The sequence below is a fragment of the Corapipo altera genome, unplaced genomic scaffold (assembly GCF_003945725.1).
Source record: "Corapipo altera isolate COAL_440 unplaced genomic scaffold, ASM394572v1 74, whole genome shotgun sequence".
NCBI classification, from domain to species: Eukaryota; Metazoa; Chordata; class Aves; order Passeriformes; family Pipridae; genus Corapipo; species Corapipo altera.
In genome coordinates this window covers 1008922-1026224 of record NW_020884934.1, presented here as the reverse complement: position 1 = coordinate 1026224, position 17303 = coordinate 1008922, and positions in this window count along the sequence as shown.

Here is a 17303-nt window from a genome sequence, read left to right as displayed (position 1 = left end):
TCAGGAAAAGTTTTGAAAGGTAAGGGTAGATAAAATTCTCGGTGTTCACCTGTTGTGACTAATTCATTCTTTCGACAAAACTGGTATTTTAAAGTTGACCTAAGTTTCTTACAGTTTTGTAAAGTTTAACTACCTACATGTTAAAATACTAGAAGCTGTGAAGCCACAGTAGGTGTTTTGTATTTATCTTATGGATAAATTAAATTGTTTGCTATGTGGAGAATGTGAAGTTATATGTGTTAACGTAATTGTGAAGTATTTTCTTACCATTCCCAAAGGACAGAGTAAGGATTGATTAATGGCTGTAACATTACATAATATGAATGTATGTTCCAAGCCTTCAGAGAGTGTTGATTATTTCTTCCCTTTCATATATGGAATATTAATCACTCTACTTTTTCCTAGTATTCCTTCAAGTGTTAACAATGCTACTTTTAATTAAAACAACACATTTTGGATAAAACTGAGGGTGTAGAGATCAGATATGAGTTCCCTTCTCTAGTTATCTTCCAGGGAGCATTAAGACTTTTTGAGGGAAGAATTAAGTAGAAAGTAGGCTTTAGTTCTATTATAAATGTGAATCACATCATTAGGAGATAATACTATATTATTTTTCTGAATTGAAAATGAACACTATCACCTTAGCAGGCTCCTTTTGATGCAGTATTTAAAATGATAAGTGAAGTATGTGTTAGGAATAAAATAGAACCACAGGTGGTGTTTTGGTTTCCCTGTCCCGCACTTCAAATACCAAGAGTAAATTAGCAGATAAAAAAATCTACCTGAACTTTGGAAAAGACTGTATGAATTGCTAAAATATTTAGTTTCCTCATTTGACTCTGAATTGGAAATTTCAACTCATGAATCAAATATCCCAAAACATCAAGGTTTTAAGTTAAATGTTAACAATGGTTTGAAATGTGTCATCATGGCTTTGCTTCTAATTAGTGGTAAAACCAAGACAGGCTGTGAAGTCTATATAAAATTCCAGCATAAATTAATAAGTTTAATGAACCCTTTCCACTGGTTTATTGAGGTTTTTTTTTTTCATTCTCAGGTTCAGGGTGAACTTTATTGTTAGCATTTGCATGAGCACGTGTGGGTCGGCTCCCCTGTGCTTGCCCAGGCAGGTGGAACTCGTGCAACTGGAGCCCCAGAGCTGCAGGGAAGGTCTCAGCACCAGCGGGGTTCTGCTTGTTCGGCAAAGCGACTCTGTGAGCTTCTCCAGGAAAGACTGAAACTAATTTTAAAAGTCAGACAGATGACAAGCAGGGGAGCAGCCTGTCCTCCCCACTGTGCCACTGTGGCACTGATTGGCAGGGGAGAACAGATGACTTTGTAGAGTCGGGAAAGAAGATGCGTGGCAAAGCTGATTACTGGCGTGAGTGTAGTGCAGGTCCAGGGAAGTGATTCTTCCCCTGTACTCAGTGCTGGTGAGGCCACACCTGGAGTGCTGTGTCCAGTTCTGGGCTCCTCAGTTCAGGAAGGACATTGAGGTCCTGGAGCAGGTCCAGAGAAGGGCAATGAGGCTGGGGAAGGGACTGGAGCACAAGTCCTGTGAGGAGAGGCTGAGGGAGCTGGGGTTGTTCAGCCTGGAGAAGAGGAGGCTCAGGGGAGACCTCCTCACTCTCTACAACTCTCGGAAAGGAGGTTGTAGCCAGGTGGGGGTTGGTCTCTTCTCCCAGGCAACCATCAGTAAGACAAGAGGGCATGGTCTTAAGCTGTACCAGGGGAGGTTTAGGTTGGATATTAGGAAGAAATTCTTTCCAGAGAGGCAGGCATTGGAATGAGCTGCCCAGGGAAGTGGTGGATTCTCCATCCCTGGAGGTTTTTAAGATGAGACTGCATGTGGCACTTAGTGCCGTGGTCTGGTAACCACGGTGGAGTTGGATCAAGGGTTGGACTTGATGATCTCAGAGGTCCCTTCCAACCCAGCTGGTTCTATGATTCTATGATCAACAGCAAAAGTACCAGTGCTCTATGTTCTGTGGCCTTCCCCTTTGACTGGAAAATGTCTGCCTCTCTCTTGTTAAGGCTGGAAGACCAGGATTTTTGCCTTCTGCAGGAATTAGTGTCAGCTGGGCTCCAAGCGGTGGCTGGCGTTGCCGTCCGTGCAAACTGTCAGTGTGTTCACTGGATATCCAACTGATAACACCCCCTTGAAAACACATGGTGATCAAAAGCCTGTATAACCAAAGTCCTGATTCAGAATTTCCTATCTGGTAAGTAAAGAGCTGACATTATTTCAGTAGCTTGACTAGACCAGGTCTCATTAAAGTGATTATTGTCATATAATGATTAGGGTCAATTATATTTGCAGGCACTGTGAGATGTCTGGCTGCTGCTTGGAGATAGGAAAAAAGTTGTATGAAATTAAACCTTGCCAAATGAAAAAGTAGAGTTTGAAATAGTGTATAGAGGAGTAAAAAGGGCATTTATGCAAAAGGCAATGAATTGAATGTGTGTAGAGCTGAAAAAGATATGACAGATGAAAATAAGTATGTGAATTTCTTCTGAAAAAAACATTAAAGGATGGTAGCATCTATATCAGTTATAACAACATGATTTATATTTTAAGAATTCCATTCATATTTATTGTCATCTAGTTGTATGTCTTTTTCTAGTATGAAATATTGCATTTTTTTCCCTCAATTGTTCCCTGTAATAAAGCATTTGCCATGGTATTACAAGATAATAATAGCTCTCTCTGACAATGCATCTCTCTCACTCTACATGTTTTCTGGGTGTTTTATTTGCCCTTTAATATTTTTGACAGGTGGGTCGAGATCAGAATAGAAAATCTGCATAATTCAAATGAGAAGGTCATGTAGAGAGGGATTGCCTTGTTTGAACCACACACAGGTTTGAGAGATGTTTTTTTTAACTTTTGAAAACATTTTAATCTCTTAATGGTGCATCCTGATTCACTTCAAGTGAATCCTGAATCCCTCCAAGTCTGAAAAACAGTCCCATCACGTTACTGGAAGGACTAGAGGATTTTAACAACACACAGTCACTTCTTTTTCACCTGTCTTGTAAGGAAACTTTAAAACATACAGTAGTATAATGGTATGTTACTCTTTGCATTATGCATTTGTGTATAGGTGGCAAATTAACAGAGAAGGAAGAAAACCAAGACTTTGATCCTAAAGAAATAGGAAGAATGTTGAAACAAAATGTTCCTGGCTATTTAAATATGCGTTATTACTAGGGGAAAAAGTAAAAGTAAGTTTCATTAATTTTGTGAAGAAGGAGGAACTGATGACAGGCTGAGGAGTCATCCCAGCCAAACAGACCAATTGCAGCAGCAGTATCTGGCAGAGAGACCATCTACACTGAATGCTGAACTCCAGTTTATTCCTCAGCTTCCTTATAACTCAATCTGTTTATCTCCTACATTTGGGTTAAGCTAGCTGTTTCCAGGTTCTTGTTATCCACCATAGCTTCTGCTGGATAGAAAAAACAAACATAGAGTGTGGAAGGATTAAAAGAGCAGGTGCTACCATTTCCTTATACCCAGTAGATATTTCTGTCAGCTATATGAATACTTCTTTTTTGGGTTCTAAGTTAAGCAGGGATTTCCACAATTATTCAAGTAACTTGAGATCATTCTAAAGTATTTCAAATCAGTGTTTTGAAAGCACTGGTGGTGTGCTGTTCCACCAGTTTTTATTTTAATAGGTAGATTCATTTTATACTCTGTCACTTGCAGAGAGATGAGTTGTACTGGTGATGGTGAGATATCAATGACTTCTCACTTCAGGCAAAAAAGTGTGTTGAGATCCTCGGTTTAGTTAAAAGTCAATTTTTCACTGTATCTAGGGCTATGCATGCTTTTTACTTCCTTTAAAGTTTTTTGGAATATGTGTATCAGTAATTAAACAGCAGAGGTTGACAAAAAAGTAAGTGCAAATGATGGATTTTGATGTAACCCATAGAGTATAATCCTGGGTCCATTGAAACAAGTGACAGAAGTCTGATAATCTCCAACACAAACAGTTTTATAAAAATATTTCATTATATTTACTAGACATTAAGCTAACATTGACTTAAACCTTCCATCGCTAAACTGAATTGGAATTAATGGGAATAGAAACAATCTACTACTAAGAAAAAAGATTCCTTCAGCTGCAGTTACTGATGTGGTCTCGTGCATTTTATGGGTTATGCTTACATAACGCGTTATTACCAGTAGAAATAGAGGTGGTGGAATGACCACCAAAGTTATTGGGGTGTTGCTTGTTTTATTCCTCTAAGTAGTTTGGTTGATTTCAGAATAACCAAAGTTAATGGAGCTGCCCGTGTAAGTACAGAGAGCATGATTTAGTCCTTGACACATACATATTTATGTATTGTTGTGTTGTGGAGCACTAGTTCAAACCATGATTATTCTATTAAGCCCTTGCATTCATTCAAATTTTTCACATGCTGCTTCTATTTACAGAATGTTATCCAGGCCTCACAAGATCTAATGAATTTTTAATTGTGAGCCAGTGATACAAGTTTCTGCAAACACTTTGAAGTTATCCATCTTCAAATGCATTTTACAAAACAATTTCCTTTTGCTTACTTGGATCTTACCTCCCTCTTGCCATCCTATCACTTGACTTCATTGAAATATAAGACATAAGTTGCTCAGCTTTTGAATGTTGTCTGTATTATCAAAATTCTGAGAGTGAATGCTCACCTGCACACAGTCAAATCTCAAGTTGATTGCTGTCTCATTATTTGTCCAGAAAAACTTCAGTACATGTGAATTTTTCTATTTTGACTCATTTTTTTTCATATTATTGACTCGGAAAATACACATAGATTCTGTGTGAATGAAAAATGGACTCATTTCTTTGCACTGCCTAATTTCTAATGATAATCCAATCATCGATGCTGGCTTCACCATTCTAGTAAAAATAATTGGATTTTTTTGTTTGTTTATCTGAAATATCTTTGTATGAAAAAATATTTTTGGTGAATACAGCAGTGTGAGAGAAACTACACTTGCAGTTTTCTCTATTAATGTCCTTCTTTTGCTGTCACTCAGAGTGTATTTGTATTTCATTTTATACTTCAGGTTCTGGGCAGCTTATGTTAACATCAGAAAACCTTCTTGTACCTTGAAAGAACAGTTGAGCTGGCCAAATTTGGACTGCAAGACCAATATGTGCATTCATGGTTAAGATTATGAAGGTAGTTTATGAGAAATGAGACACTACTTCTGAAATTTTGCAAAATGTAACTGCAGTCTCTTGGATAGATTTTTGAACAGTAAACCTGGAATTTTCAAAAGCCTTAAAATTCTTCAGAGAGAGCAATAAATTACCAGTGTGTCTCAATATACAACACTAAGTTTCCTAGAGAAATCAAGAAATGATTAATCCCTATCTCTGGTGAAGAATTATACATTTAAAGTTGACAAAAACAGTAGCAGTGATGATAAACTATGTTTCACAACCCTGAATTTAGTAGACTGCTAGTTCAGAAATAAAATTTTTTGGTTTTTTTTTTTTTGTTTGTTTTGCATTCAGTATGAAATCATATTTATTTTTCTGTAATTCTAAACTTGTATTAGAAATTTGCATTAAAAGCTATAATTTTTCCAAAAGAAATGGAGATGATGCTACTCTTTGTCCCCAGAACCCTTTGGTAGGAGTTTTTGTTGTGAGTTCATATGTAGCTACTTGTAAGTGGCAATCTTACAGAGAAAAACAAGGAGTAAATTAAAGAAAAGAAAAAAAAGTGATTTTTTTTTTTTTTTTTAATACTGGGATACATAATATAGTGAAAAGTGATAGTGTTAACGTGTAAGATGGCTTTACCAGTGGAAAATTATAGGCTTTCCGTAAATTTAGTTGGTTTTGAAATTTTTCTATAAAACCCCTGCTGCAATGCCTGTTACATTCCCTAGGCCTTTTTCAAATAGGCGAGTGTGAGAATACAACTTAACTATGTTAATCAGCTTTTCCAAATGAAAATGTTAGCCTGTGAGTTCGTGGTATTGACAGAAAACAAAGCATAGCAATTTTGTTCTTTCAAGATTATCAGAAACTTTCATAACTAAAGAAGAGACAGAATTAGAAACTTTTTTTTTTTTTGAAAAAATACTTAGAGAGGTAAATTGGTATATACCAACTATTCATTAATGAAGCCTATAATTCACAGATTCTCAAAACAATAAAATAAGGGTAAAGGACTGAAGTCAGTTATTTCATCTACATTTTTATGTAAGTCATGATGTTAATCTCTCTGATTCATTGGCATGATGGTAAAAAATCCTCTTTGCAGCTCAAAGTGCGTGACCTAATGCTCATAATATTGACCAACAATTCATAGACTGAGGTGCCTATAAAACACTTCAGTAGCTTTGCTTTCCTTAATTTTTATGAACACGTGATACAAACAATCCATTGATATTTTGGGGGTTAAGGTCTAGAGGAACATAAGAGGATATAGAAACTTCTGGGCAAAGGCTTTTTTTGGTAGCCTATGAGCTCCTTTCAGGTATGACTGATGCCCGAGTGCAGCAAGCAGATGCAGTCAATCCTATGGCATAATAGTGGGAATATAAAATTTAAAAATCCTGCTTTGGGATACACTTGAGAAAGCAATAACAAAGTTCAGTAGAGGACCACAATGCTTGAAGGGACCTTTCCTCTGGGTACCCAGCCAGAAGAATGACTGTACTCCAAGGCTTTGTCTTTGTCTCTTTGATCAGTCTTTCAAGGGAGAAACCTTGCAGATGTTCTCAGTTGGGTGGTACCACTGACAGAAAAGGAGGGGATAATATGGAAGTAGACATAAAAAATTGTTTGTTTATTAGATACCAGGGAATGACTTCAGATATGAATTATGACTGCCAACTCAGACATTCTCTTTCTTTACTTTATCTAAGTGAAAGATCTTCCTAATATCAATCTAAACCCAAGATACAGTTGGGTTTGTTTTTCAAGCTCTAGAGGTTCACTGAGTTTTATCTCCTCTTTGCTGACTGTAGCTACATCCTCTGCACTCTGAAAATCTTGTGTTACATCATGGGACAGATTCAGCTAGGTTAAATGTCTTTCTTCCATGTTCGTGACACCACAGAGAAGATTTTCTTGTGCTGCTCAGAATAGTTGAAATGGAAGACCTCTCCAATTTTACAGTTGAAACAGGTTCAACTGCTGGTTGAACCTGTTTTATTTTTGTACTGCCCTTTAAACTTGAGCATTGAATTACAGAAGATGAGAGACAGGGATTTCAAAATGGAAATTTCTAGCCCTTTCCTGCATTGCCATGAAGTACAAGGTTTGCACTGTTGCTTTTGTTTAAGTCAGTGACCACATCTGTTGAGTAACTTTTTCTGGCGTTAACTCTTAACTTTAGTAGAATTAAACTGTTGCTAGGAATAATACTGTGGAGTAGACTGAGGAAACACACAGAGTATGGCAAGAAGAAAATAATGTGGTGGTTTTCTTCCTCTTGTTCTTCTTTCACTCACCTGTCCTTCCATTTTCTGTACCAGTCTCCAGAAATTCTAGGAGCTGTATTTGTTGAGGATGATTTCAACTGAGGGGTGTCTGAGCCTTTGAAGATATCGCACTTGAATAAGAAGATATCAATTCTGTGAAAACAAAGAATGCACAAAAGCCAACTAACCAACAAAAACCCAAAGGACAAAGAATTAACCCTCAAAACCCAGGTAAACAATGAAACCCCTAAATGACTTAAAGCTTTTTGTGAGCAAATGGAATTGTCCATTGTTTTTGTGCCCTTTGTTTCTCACTAGAGATTACTTTTCATAACGTGTGCCAAAAGATATTTTGGTGGAAATCCATTGAAGCAAAAAGGTTTTCGACACAGGAAATATCCGTTGTGCACCCAGAAATTTCACTGTAGAAATGGCCGGTGGGCTCCTGTTTCATTTAGGTAACTCAACAAGATGCATAAAGACAGTAACAGGATTAATTTATAAACCTATTAAGTATCATTTTCCTCTTCTGCAGATAGATTGGATTGGGCAGTGCCCTTGCAAGTGTACAGTAGGGAGTAGTACAGCGTTGCATTGAGAAGACCCTCTATTACATTATGTAACTTTTAAAGCCAATTTTAATAGATATAAAGGTGCAGCTGGGGATCGGTTAAGGTTTAAACCCACTGTCCTTTGAAATGTCTCTTCAGCATTTTTGACTAGCTGTAGTGTTTCAGACTTTTTTTTTTTCAAGAATATAAAAGGATGATATTTTTCAAATGTCTGAAGTGTAGGCAAACAAATGAAAAAGGTTGCCTATTCAGAAAACTTTCTTCAACTTTTTCATTTAGATAGCCTTTTAGAAAGGGCAGGGTTATGCAAATTCAAGATACAAATACCAAAGAACAATAGGAATTATCTTCCAGAAAATAAGAAGAGTAATATACTCAGTTCTAAACACTTAATGAGGACATTGTTTTTCACTAAATAGGAAAAACCCTATATTTTAATATATTAAGTAGAAATTTGTCTGACTCTGTCAAATTTGAAGAACAGCGCCTAAAAAACTATAACTGACTCCTTTTTGCACTGGGTAGGTTTTACTACTACTTTACTACACAATTCATTATTTAAGTTGGACCTTTTAAAATATTTATATAAATTATTTGGGTAAAGGTTCTGAAATTTAAAAAAAAAAAAAAAAGAACCTCTGAAGAAAGCAGTTGATTGCATAATGACTCCCACCAGTAAGTATCTCAGCTAATATTATGCAAAGGTGGTGTGCTACAAAATAATGATTCCAGTGAAAAATTGATGTATTTTCTCAGGAATCACACTTCAAACTTTGGTCCTTGGGGTTGACCTTGTGTATAACTAGTGACAAAAAACCTTCACCATCAGGGAAATATTCTGGTATGGAGGGAACCTGTAAAGGATTAAATTGTGCCAATAAATATCAATGTCAGTGATTCTGTCAATTAATAGGATTACTTCATTAATTTAGCAATGTGCATAAGTGTCCTTCTGTGGAAAGTTCTTGAAAAATGGTAACAACAAGAGTGAAATGTAATGAACAAGAGGTGTAGCACAAATAACCTGTGATAGGATCCAGTGTAAAACTCAAAGGAGCAGAACCATTTTATTGCAGAAAAGTCAGTGTTGCAAATTCTAATACCAAGAGAAATTAAGCTATAGTGGACACGTGGAGATTTAGCAGGTGGAAACCATAATATGCTGAGGGATATTTTTCTTTTTTTCGGAACTCACACACTCCTAGTGACTGATATTAATGTTGCCTTTCTTTATGCAGAAAAAAATTGTCTTCAGAAGGATTTCTCTGGAAATTTATGTAGACTTTGTGTCTTTTCTGATAATACTTGCATGCTACATTTCTAAAACAAATAGTCTGTGTGACAGAATCTGAATTTTTCAATGCAGTAATAATATGTAGCAATGTCACAATGAAAGTAATGGTTTGATGTGTCCATGTTATTAAACTTCAATTTAGTCCTTCGAAGTTATAAAATACTGAAATTCTCCAGATATTTAAAGTGTCAATGCTTAAAAAATACCTTATTGCTGAACAGTGTTGGTGTATTAGATCTTTTAATCCAGTTTAATGGAATATGGAGAACCTGGAGTAATTAATTTTCTTGCATTTTAAATTACTCATATAATTTGTTATTTTTAATATTTTGTGGATTCAGCAATTAATTTGTATAATACAGCAATATTAATACATTTTCTAACCTAGGCTAAGTGAACGTTTTTGCTTAATAGTCTGTACGATTTAGCACAATTCTGTAATACCTCAGAACCTTTCTCTTTTGGTAATCTGAAATATTTGCGTAATTTACTCTAGCTTGGATTTATATAGTTTAGTGAACACCCACTTTCCTTGGCAGGTTTACAGCTTTTTTCGATTGCATTCCTGCCGTGCAGCTCCTCTTGAGCTTCAATTTGTGTCATGTAGAGAGAACTATAGAGGTACTGTTCGGGGATAAATTTCTAGTTCCACCTTTTCCTTTACTATTTCTCCAGGTATACAGAGCCAGTCCTGTGAAATGCTGTGTGTTTCTAAACTTCAGTGGGAATTGATGGTGCACCGTGGAGTGCTGACAGACTCAGAAGTACCTCCTAAGACTATGGAGGGGGAAGGAAACATGAGACTAATCCAGAGCTCCTGTGACTTCTGTGTGTGAGTCAAGTGTTTTAAAAATAAAACAGAAAAAGACACAACTTTGCTGGTAGCACTAGGCTTTTCCCTGTAACCTAAGTTGTCAAAGTTCCTTTTGTTCAACTGTATTGTTTCTAATCACCTTAGTACGTCTGTACAGATAAACAATGCTTCTCCTTTTTTATGGCTGTAATTATATTTTCCTAGTATTCCCCTTAAAATGTTTGAAGTGGGCTACACCTTGTCAATAAAAAGAAATAAAATAATGGTGAGTACTTAATTTTATATTTATTTTTATTCATATTAAATTAAAACAAAGTAAACATCTGGGAAAAAAAAAGCCAACAAACCAGCAATAACTTAAAAGACTAAAAGACTTACTTTAGTGACCAGGCACAAGGACCTTCATGAACCTGCTTAGCTTTCTGAGAGAGGTTTGCCTTGTAGTTTTCCTGTAGGGGTTTCATTTAAAAGGTGTGTGCTGTGTTGCCAGGAGTGGAGAATAACTATTATTTCTTACAGTTAATTTTAAAAACCTGAGAGAGTATTTGTTGTTGTTTTATTTTCCAGATACCTGAAAAACTTTCTGTGGTCAGACAGGGTACAGTCATGGGACTGAAAATGAGTTTTGATTATGTACTCAAAGCATTGTCGTGTTACAGGGAAGGTGATTGTTTAGCATTTGTTGTAGAATAAGAAAGGATCAACCTCATCAGTCAACTGATGAACAGGATAATTCAAGGAAAAACTGACATCACTTGAGGCCAAAATGCTGAAATATTCTTCAATAGAACTATAAACACATGAGAGAATTTTGGAGAATGAATAAAGGTCAGTTGGTCCATCAAGACATATTCTTTTTAGTAGACTGTTTCCCCAAGGATAATATCTAATTGTTTCTTGAATGACACTGGTGCTTTTTGCCTTGACAACTTGCCTGCAGGCTATTCTAAGTATTTATTATTCTCTACATGAAAAGGTGTTTTCTAATATATGCACTGAATTTATTTTTTAATTTCCCGTTAAGTTCTCTTGTCCTATAATCTATGTTGAGATGGAAATGATAATTTGAGTTGCCATTATCTGTGGCTGTTAAGACTTTCTTTGCTTCAAAAAAGACAGTTCTTTCCTGTCCTTAAAATTAGATTCTCAGATTTATAATCTAAGTAACCAGAACTGCATATCAAATGGTGGCGGGTTCTCCCTTAGAAAATTTCACATCAAAATCAGTGTTACTTTCCTGAATGGGTTTTGCTGATGTTGTTGATACTCTGTCCCCCATTGACCAAAAACCCATCCAATATAAAATGTCTGGTGACACTTGATGTCTCTTTTAACATCAGTTGAAGGGAAGACAAATGCAAGATGTACTTTAAATTTACTTTGACAGGCAGAAAAATGAGAGGCAATAGCTAGGGACATATCAGTAGAAGTTTACTAACTCCTCCTTTGTACTTCTTTCAAAACAATTCAGTCTTACTTTAGTTCTGGAGGATTTAAAAGATAAATCAGATAGTCTACGCTGCCTAACTTTTAACAGCATCAAACCTGGATTACCAGCCTTAAAGGAGGGGTTCCTAATCTTCCTGAGACTTCACGGTTTTTGCCCATGACTGACCAAACAACACAAGTAGCTGATTAGAAAATTCAGTCACAACCCTGTTCATGTGGGGTTTTTTACCATGTCAAGCTCTAGAAAACCATCTAAGACAGTGTTTAGTTGTGTGTGACATAAATTACTGTGGCAGCACCAGCATAGCCTCCATGCCACATTTCTTGTTTGTCAGGAGACAGAGAAGTCAAAGGTTCTTCCTCCCTGACCATTCCCCATCCAACAGCCCTGCCCTAGTTCCATCCATATCTATCCTTTACCAGCAGAATCCACACCTGGCTACAGATTTATAAATCAATTCTTACTTTACAGCTTGTGTAAAGGGGGCAAACAGCTGTCAAAATAGCAACAAAACATATATTTAGAGGCTTATAAAATATCAGTCTTTAAGGAGGACTTTGATATTTCCAGAAATTATTCTTTAGAACAGAATCAACATTATATCCCCTACTTTTCTGCTAGAAAAACAACACTTGAATTGAGGTCTTCAATTTGAAAAAAAAAAAACAAAAACAGGACAAGGAAGGGTGCAGATATCTTTCCAGAGTTTTTTCAGTGAAACTATTATCATCAGGTGTAACAAAACTGGTGTAAAAAATAAAAAAAGAGAGAAAATTTCAATATTTTAGAATATTCAGTTCCCTTTTTTTTTAATTGGAAAATAATGTGAAATAAAAAGATCTGTGGGGTTGTTTTTTTCCAGTTCTCTCCTACTAGCTAGTAAAAATCAGTAAAATTAAATTTGCAAAAATTTCTTTACTGTTGCAAGGAAGGAAAAAAAAAAGGAAAATTATATGAATTATGAAAAATATAGAATGGATAAAACCATGTAGTGAATTCTAATAGAGATTAAATACTCAATGTGACTTTTAAGCTTATTTTCTTTTATTAACCTTCAGGTTAGCAAAGACTGTTTTATAAAAAAAACTCTTATGTAGATGATTTTGTTTAAGCTCTAAATTAATACCATAGCATGAGACAGTTGGTTTTAGCTCATAACTATATTTTCAAAGGATCTGTATATTTACCTGTGAAAGGGTAGCTGAATTTGAGTAAATCAATTTTTCACTTGTATCTTATCTAGAGGTCATGTTTTAACTGAATATGCATTCTGTTTAGCCATATTAACAAGGTTTGCTTTCACAGGTGTAAAACAGGGTCAGTTATGTTAATAAAACCAGAAATTATTCCCCTGTGAAGACCAAAACACTGCCAGAAGAAAAGAAATTGATAAGATTTCGGCAGAAACTGAATATTGCAACTTTGTTGCATCCTGAATTGATGTGTTGACCTTACCCATTCTTAAGTCTAAATATTTAGAGTTTCTTAATTCACTAAATACAATTCATTTTCTTAGATTTAACTTTTTTTGAGCAAAACTTAAAAAGGAGATGCTACTTCAAAGTTAGATTATTTTTAATTTATTCAAGAGTGTTGTGACTTTAGTGTTTTTAACGGCTGTTCTGTTTTGTAAAATTCGTTTATGCTCAATGCATCACAAGTTTGTTACAAGTTATCTAACTTAACATTGATGTTTAATTTTGTATCCTTTTACCTTCAGGTAAATTAGAATTACTGGTACAGTTTTCAGTTTGCCTCAAATAATTTTCTCTGCTGGATGGAGCAGATTATTACAGAGTAATTTAAAATATATATAGAAAGTGGGGAAAAGTTGTTTACAGCAAATGTATTTGTTAACCCTATGATAATTGCCTACAGTGTTTTGAAGATATAAACATAAATATGCCATATGAATTTATGCATGAATTTCTTACATAAATTGTCCTAATAACCAGTAATACATTTTTCCACGCAAATTGTTATCTGGGAGTAAATTACATGTTGGCTTCATACTTCTTGCTGCAGTCACCAGTATATCTCCAGCCTCTCACTCTTCCTGCTTTTTCCTCTTTCTTTTCTTTTTTTTTTTTTTTTTTTAACAAACACACTTAACAGCTGTGGAAACAAACAGGGCATACTTGGCAAAAGTAGGGACCAGCTGCCAAACTCTGCAATGCTTGTTCTAGCAGCATCACACGGGTCTGTTGCTAACTCCTTGGTGTCACCTCTGCTGGCTCCTTTTCCAGTTTTGCTGCTGGCAGCCAGCAGAGGTGCATCTGGAGATGCTGTCAAGGTCGTGCAGCTGTGGGGCCATCTTGGCTCCTGTGTCCATGTTTGTCTCCTATATTTAAATGTTAGTTTTGCATGCAATAGCGGTAATTACTCGAACATAACTAAAGTTTCTTTCGGTGTTTGTGGAGATGGGGGAGAGAATAACTTTGTTTTGTGTAAAAGCAAGTAGATGTTTTCTGTGATTAATTACTGTCTTGAATTTGGGGGAGACTTGGTTCCTCTTTAACAGGATGCAAAAATATCAGTTGACACCTGGCTGGCACTGCTGATGTACTCTGAGAATCTGAGGCATTTTGGTTATAATGTGTCTGGATGTGATATGGGATCATCTCAGAGTGTAGGGGAAGGAGAAGATGGGTGGGGTAAGAGCTCTCTTGTGACCTTGTTTACCATTGGTTTTGCTTGAAATTGCAAGTCACCCTAGAGAGATATGGAGAGCAAATAATTCCAGACACCATTAATAGCCTGTAAAATAAATGTAGCATCCCAGAGAGAGTGAGAGAAGAAAAGAGGAGGCTGAAGGGAGAATACATTATCCTTCTCTCTCTGGCAACCAGCGATAGGACACGAGGAAACAAAATGAAGCTGCCTCAGGGGAAGTTCAGATTGGACATCAGGTAAAGGTTCTTCACTGAGAGGGTGGTTGGTCATTGGAGCAGGCTGCCCAGGGAAGCAACCATGGCACCAGAGTTCGGGAAGCGTCTGCACAATGCACTTAGTCAAATGGTTTAGTTTTAGATAGTCCTGTGAGGAGTAGGGACTTGGGCTCTATGATCCTTATGGGTCCCTTTCAACTTGGGATATTTGTTGATTCTTTCTCAGCTGAAGTGGGCTGGGGAACATATTCTTGGCAAAGGCTGGGCTCTAAGGTCATGTTGCTGTATGCTATATGTCATTTATAATCATATATAAATGGAAATTTAGAGCTTTATGGCTTCAGTATGCTGCTATAATTTCCTACTGTTGTGTGACTATTACTCAGTCTTACTTGGATGCTGATAATCCTTCTCTGCCCAGCATTTATGTTCTGACTGGAAGTTTCTTCTTATTCCAGAAGTTTCTTTTTGTTTTTCTTTGAGTTCAAAGTGCATGGAAAATTGCTCTTTTATTTGCAGATTATCTTTTTACAGTTAATCCATGCTGTCCTGCGGCTGTTTAACTTCCTGTCCACACCATCAACCATCAGCAGCAGTCAAGAATTCACCAAGACTTTAGGCACTCAAACTGTCGTATCAACCACTGACACATAAGCAAATATAAAATTGTGTACCTCTCCTGAGTTGGGGCGGCAGTGGTAGGTTCTGTCTACCACCAAGTAAGTCCTGGTGAAACTCCAAAACATACCTTCCCTTCTGGTTTATGAGAAAACTGGAACAAATAATGGGGAGAGGCCGAACATAGTAGGGGTGTGCTTCATGAGGAGAAGAATTTATGGTGTGAGGCTTTAAGGTGCTCAGTGAAGGGATCCAGGAGAAAAAAAAGGCAGGCAGGACTTGTTTTGAGGAGGCTGAATGTCCTGGGGGGAAATGGGCATCTGATGACATGGAGGCTGCCATTGGACAAGGAAGCTTTGAACCCCTGTCCTTCATTTACCCTTCACACAATAATCAATAACCAGAAATTGAGGTGATCACTGGCCCAAACCAGCAGTAAGATTTATCTGAGTCAGAAGGTTTCACATCTTTGTTTTCACCGTGCCAATCTTCATTGTTGTAAAATTTCTTACATGTTTTTACGTTGGGTTTTTTAGTGAGAATGTGATTATTTTTTTCCCCTGTGCTGAATTGTCAATTTTGCTAAAAAGCAACATGACTTAAAATCAGAAATGGAAAAATACTATTGCTTCATAGTTGATTTTGATGTATATTAATGTTCTAACTTTCCCTTATAAAGCAACCAGAGTTAATATTGTTCTTTTCAGTAGATATTTGTAGTAATTTCAATGACTTATTATGCCTAACATTTTTTTTCTTATAACTAGATAATATAATAAGAATTTACTTAGGCAGCACAATTTTGTAATGCATTGTTGAAGGTTTTAGGCTATTCTGCATGTTTTTCCTATAAAGAGAAGACACATGATTCTCATATAGTGTTTATGACATGCATCAGCAAACTACTAAAAAGATAGTTCTTTAGCAAAGAATTGAGATGCCGTACAACTTAATATGTCCACTTCTTATCACTTTAGTAGTTTTAAAGTAAGTGTTGACTTAGAGTGCATTTGGAACCAGGTTAAATCTATCAGCTTTTTCTCAGACTGGAGTGATGAATAGAGGGACTGGGTCAATAGGGAGATACAAACTTATTCAGGACTGGATGATGAAAGAACAAACAAAACACCACCTCCCTGTTGTTTTAAACTACAAAGCTGTGATCAATAATCAAAACCATATTCCAACTGGATTAATTTATAACTTTCCCTTAATATAATTTCCATTATAAAATCTTATCCTAAAGAGGCCATATTTTAGCATGTTTTTACTGATTTTTTTTTAATCAACTTTAGTTATGTTTAGGCTTGGGGACTGATCAACAAGAGGACAGTTCTTGCACATATGCAGCTATAGATAGTGTCTGCCCTGGAAATTTTACAGTGGAAACAGTAATGTAGGGGAGAAGGATGAATTGCACACATACTGCAGTTCATGTGGTGGGGTAATTTGGATAGCAGAAATTGAACAAGTAAGGAAATAGAAAATGTAAAGAGTACAAGGAGAACAAGACGTGTACAAAAATGGAAGTGATAGGGTTAAGTGAGTCCCAGATGGATTTGCTGTGTGGGCAGTAGAATTTAAAACAAGATTGAAGGCAGTCAGCAAAGGACCAAATGGAGTCAACAGGGTTTTAGAAAACATTATTTTAAAATTAATCAGCAGACATGGTACTGAACAGAATGCTGTGAAAAAAACTTATATGGTGAAAATCCTCTGCAACTTACTTTATGAGAAATAATAACCTGTACTGTGGAAGCAAAATAGTAGTGAGAGAAATGCATCCAATTATACTCTTCAAAGTAATGCTGTTTCACAGTATTTCTGTTTATGTTCTGCTTGCCCATAGTAGGAATACTTGTGCTGTGATTATACAGTTTATATTATGATTTCAGATATGAACATTTTTTTTAAAGGATTTTTTTCAGGAAAAAAATATGAAATTACTAGAAAATGAGTGGTTCTCACTCAATTAACTACAGGATGTTGTGTACGCATATATGATATAAATTAATTAAAATGATCTATGCTTCAACACTGGTTTCTGCCAAGGTAAAAAGAAAGTAATTATGTCATCATTGAAAGGTGTGCAGCAATCATGAACCAGTACACAGCTATATAATTTGGAAAAAAAGTATTGCAGTTCTGGAGTTTGTATTAGTCCTGAGGCATACAGAATGTAATTTTTCTTTGAAAATATCTTTTTGTTCTTGGAGAGTTCAT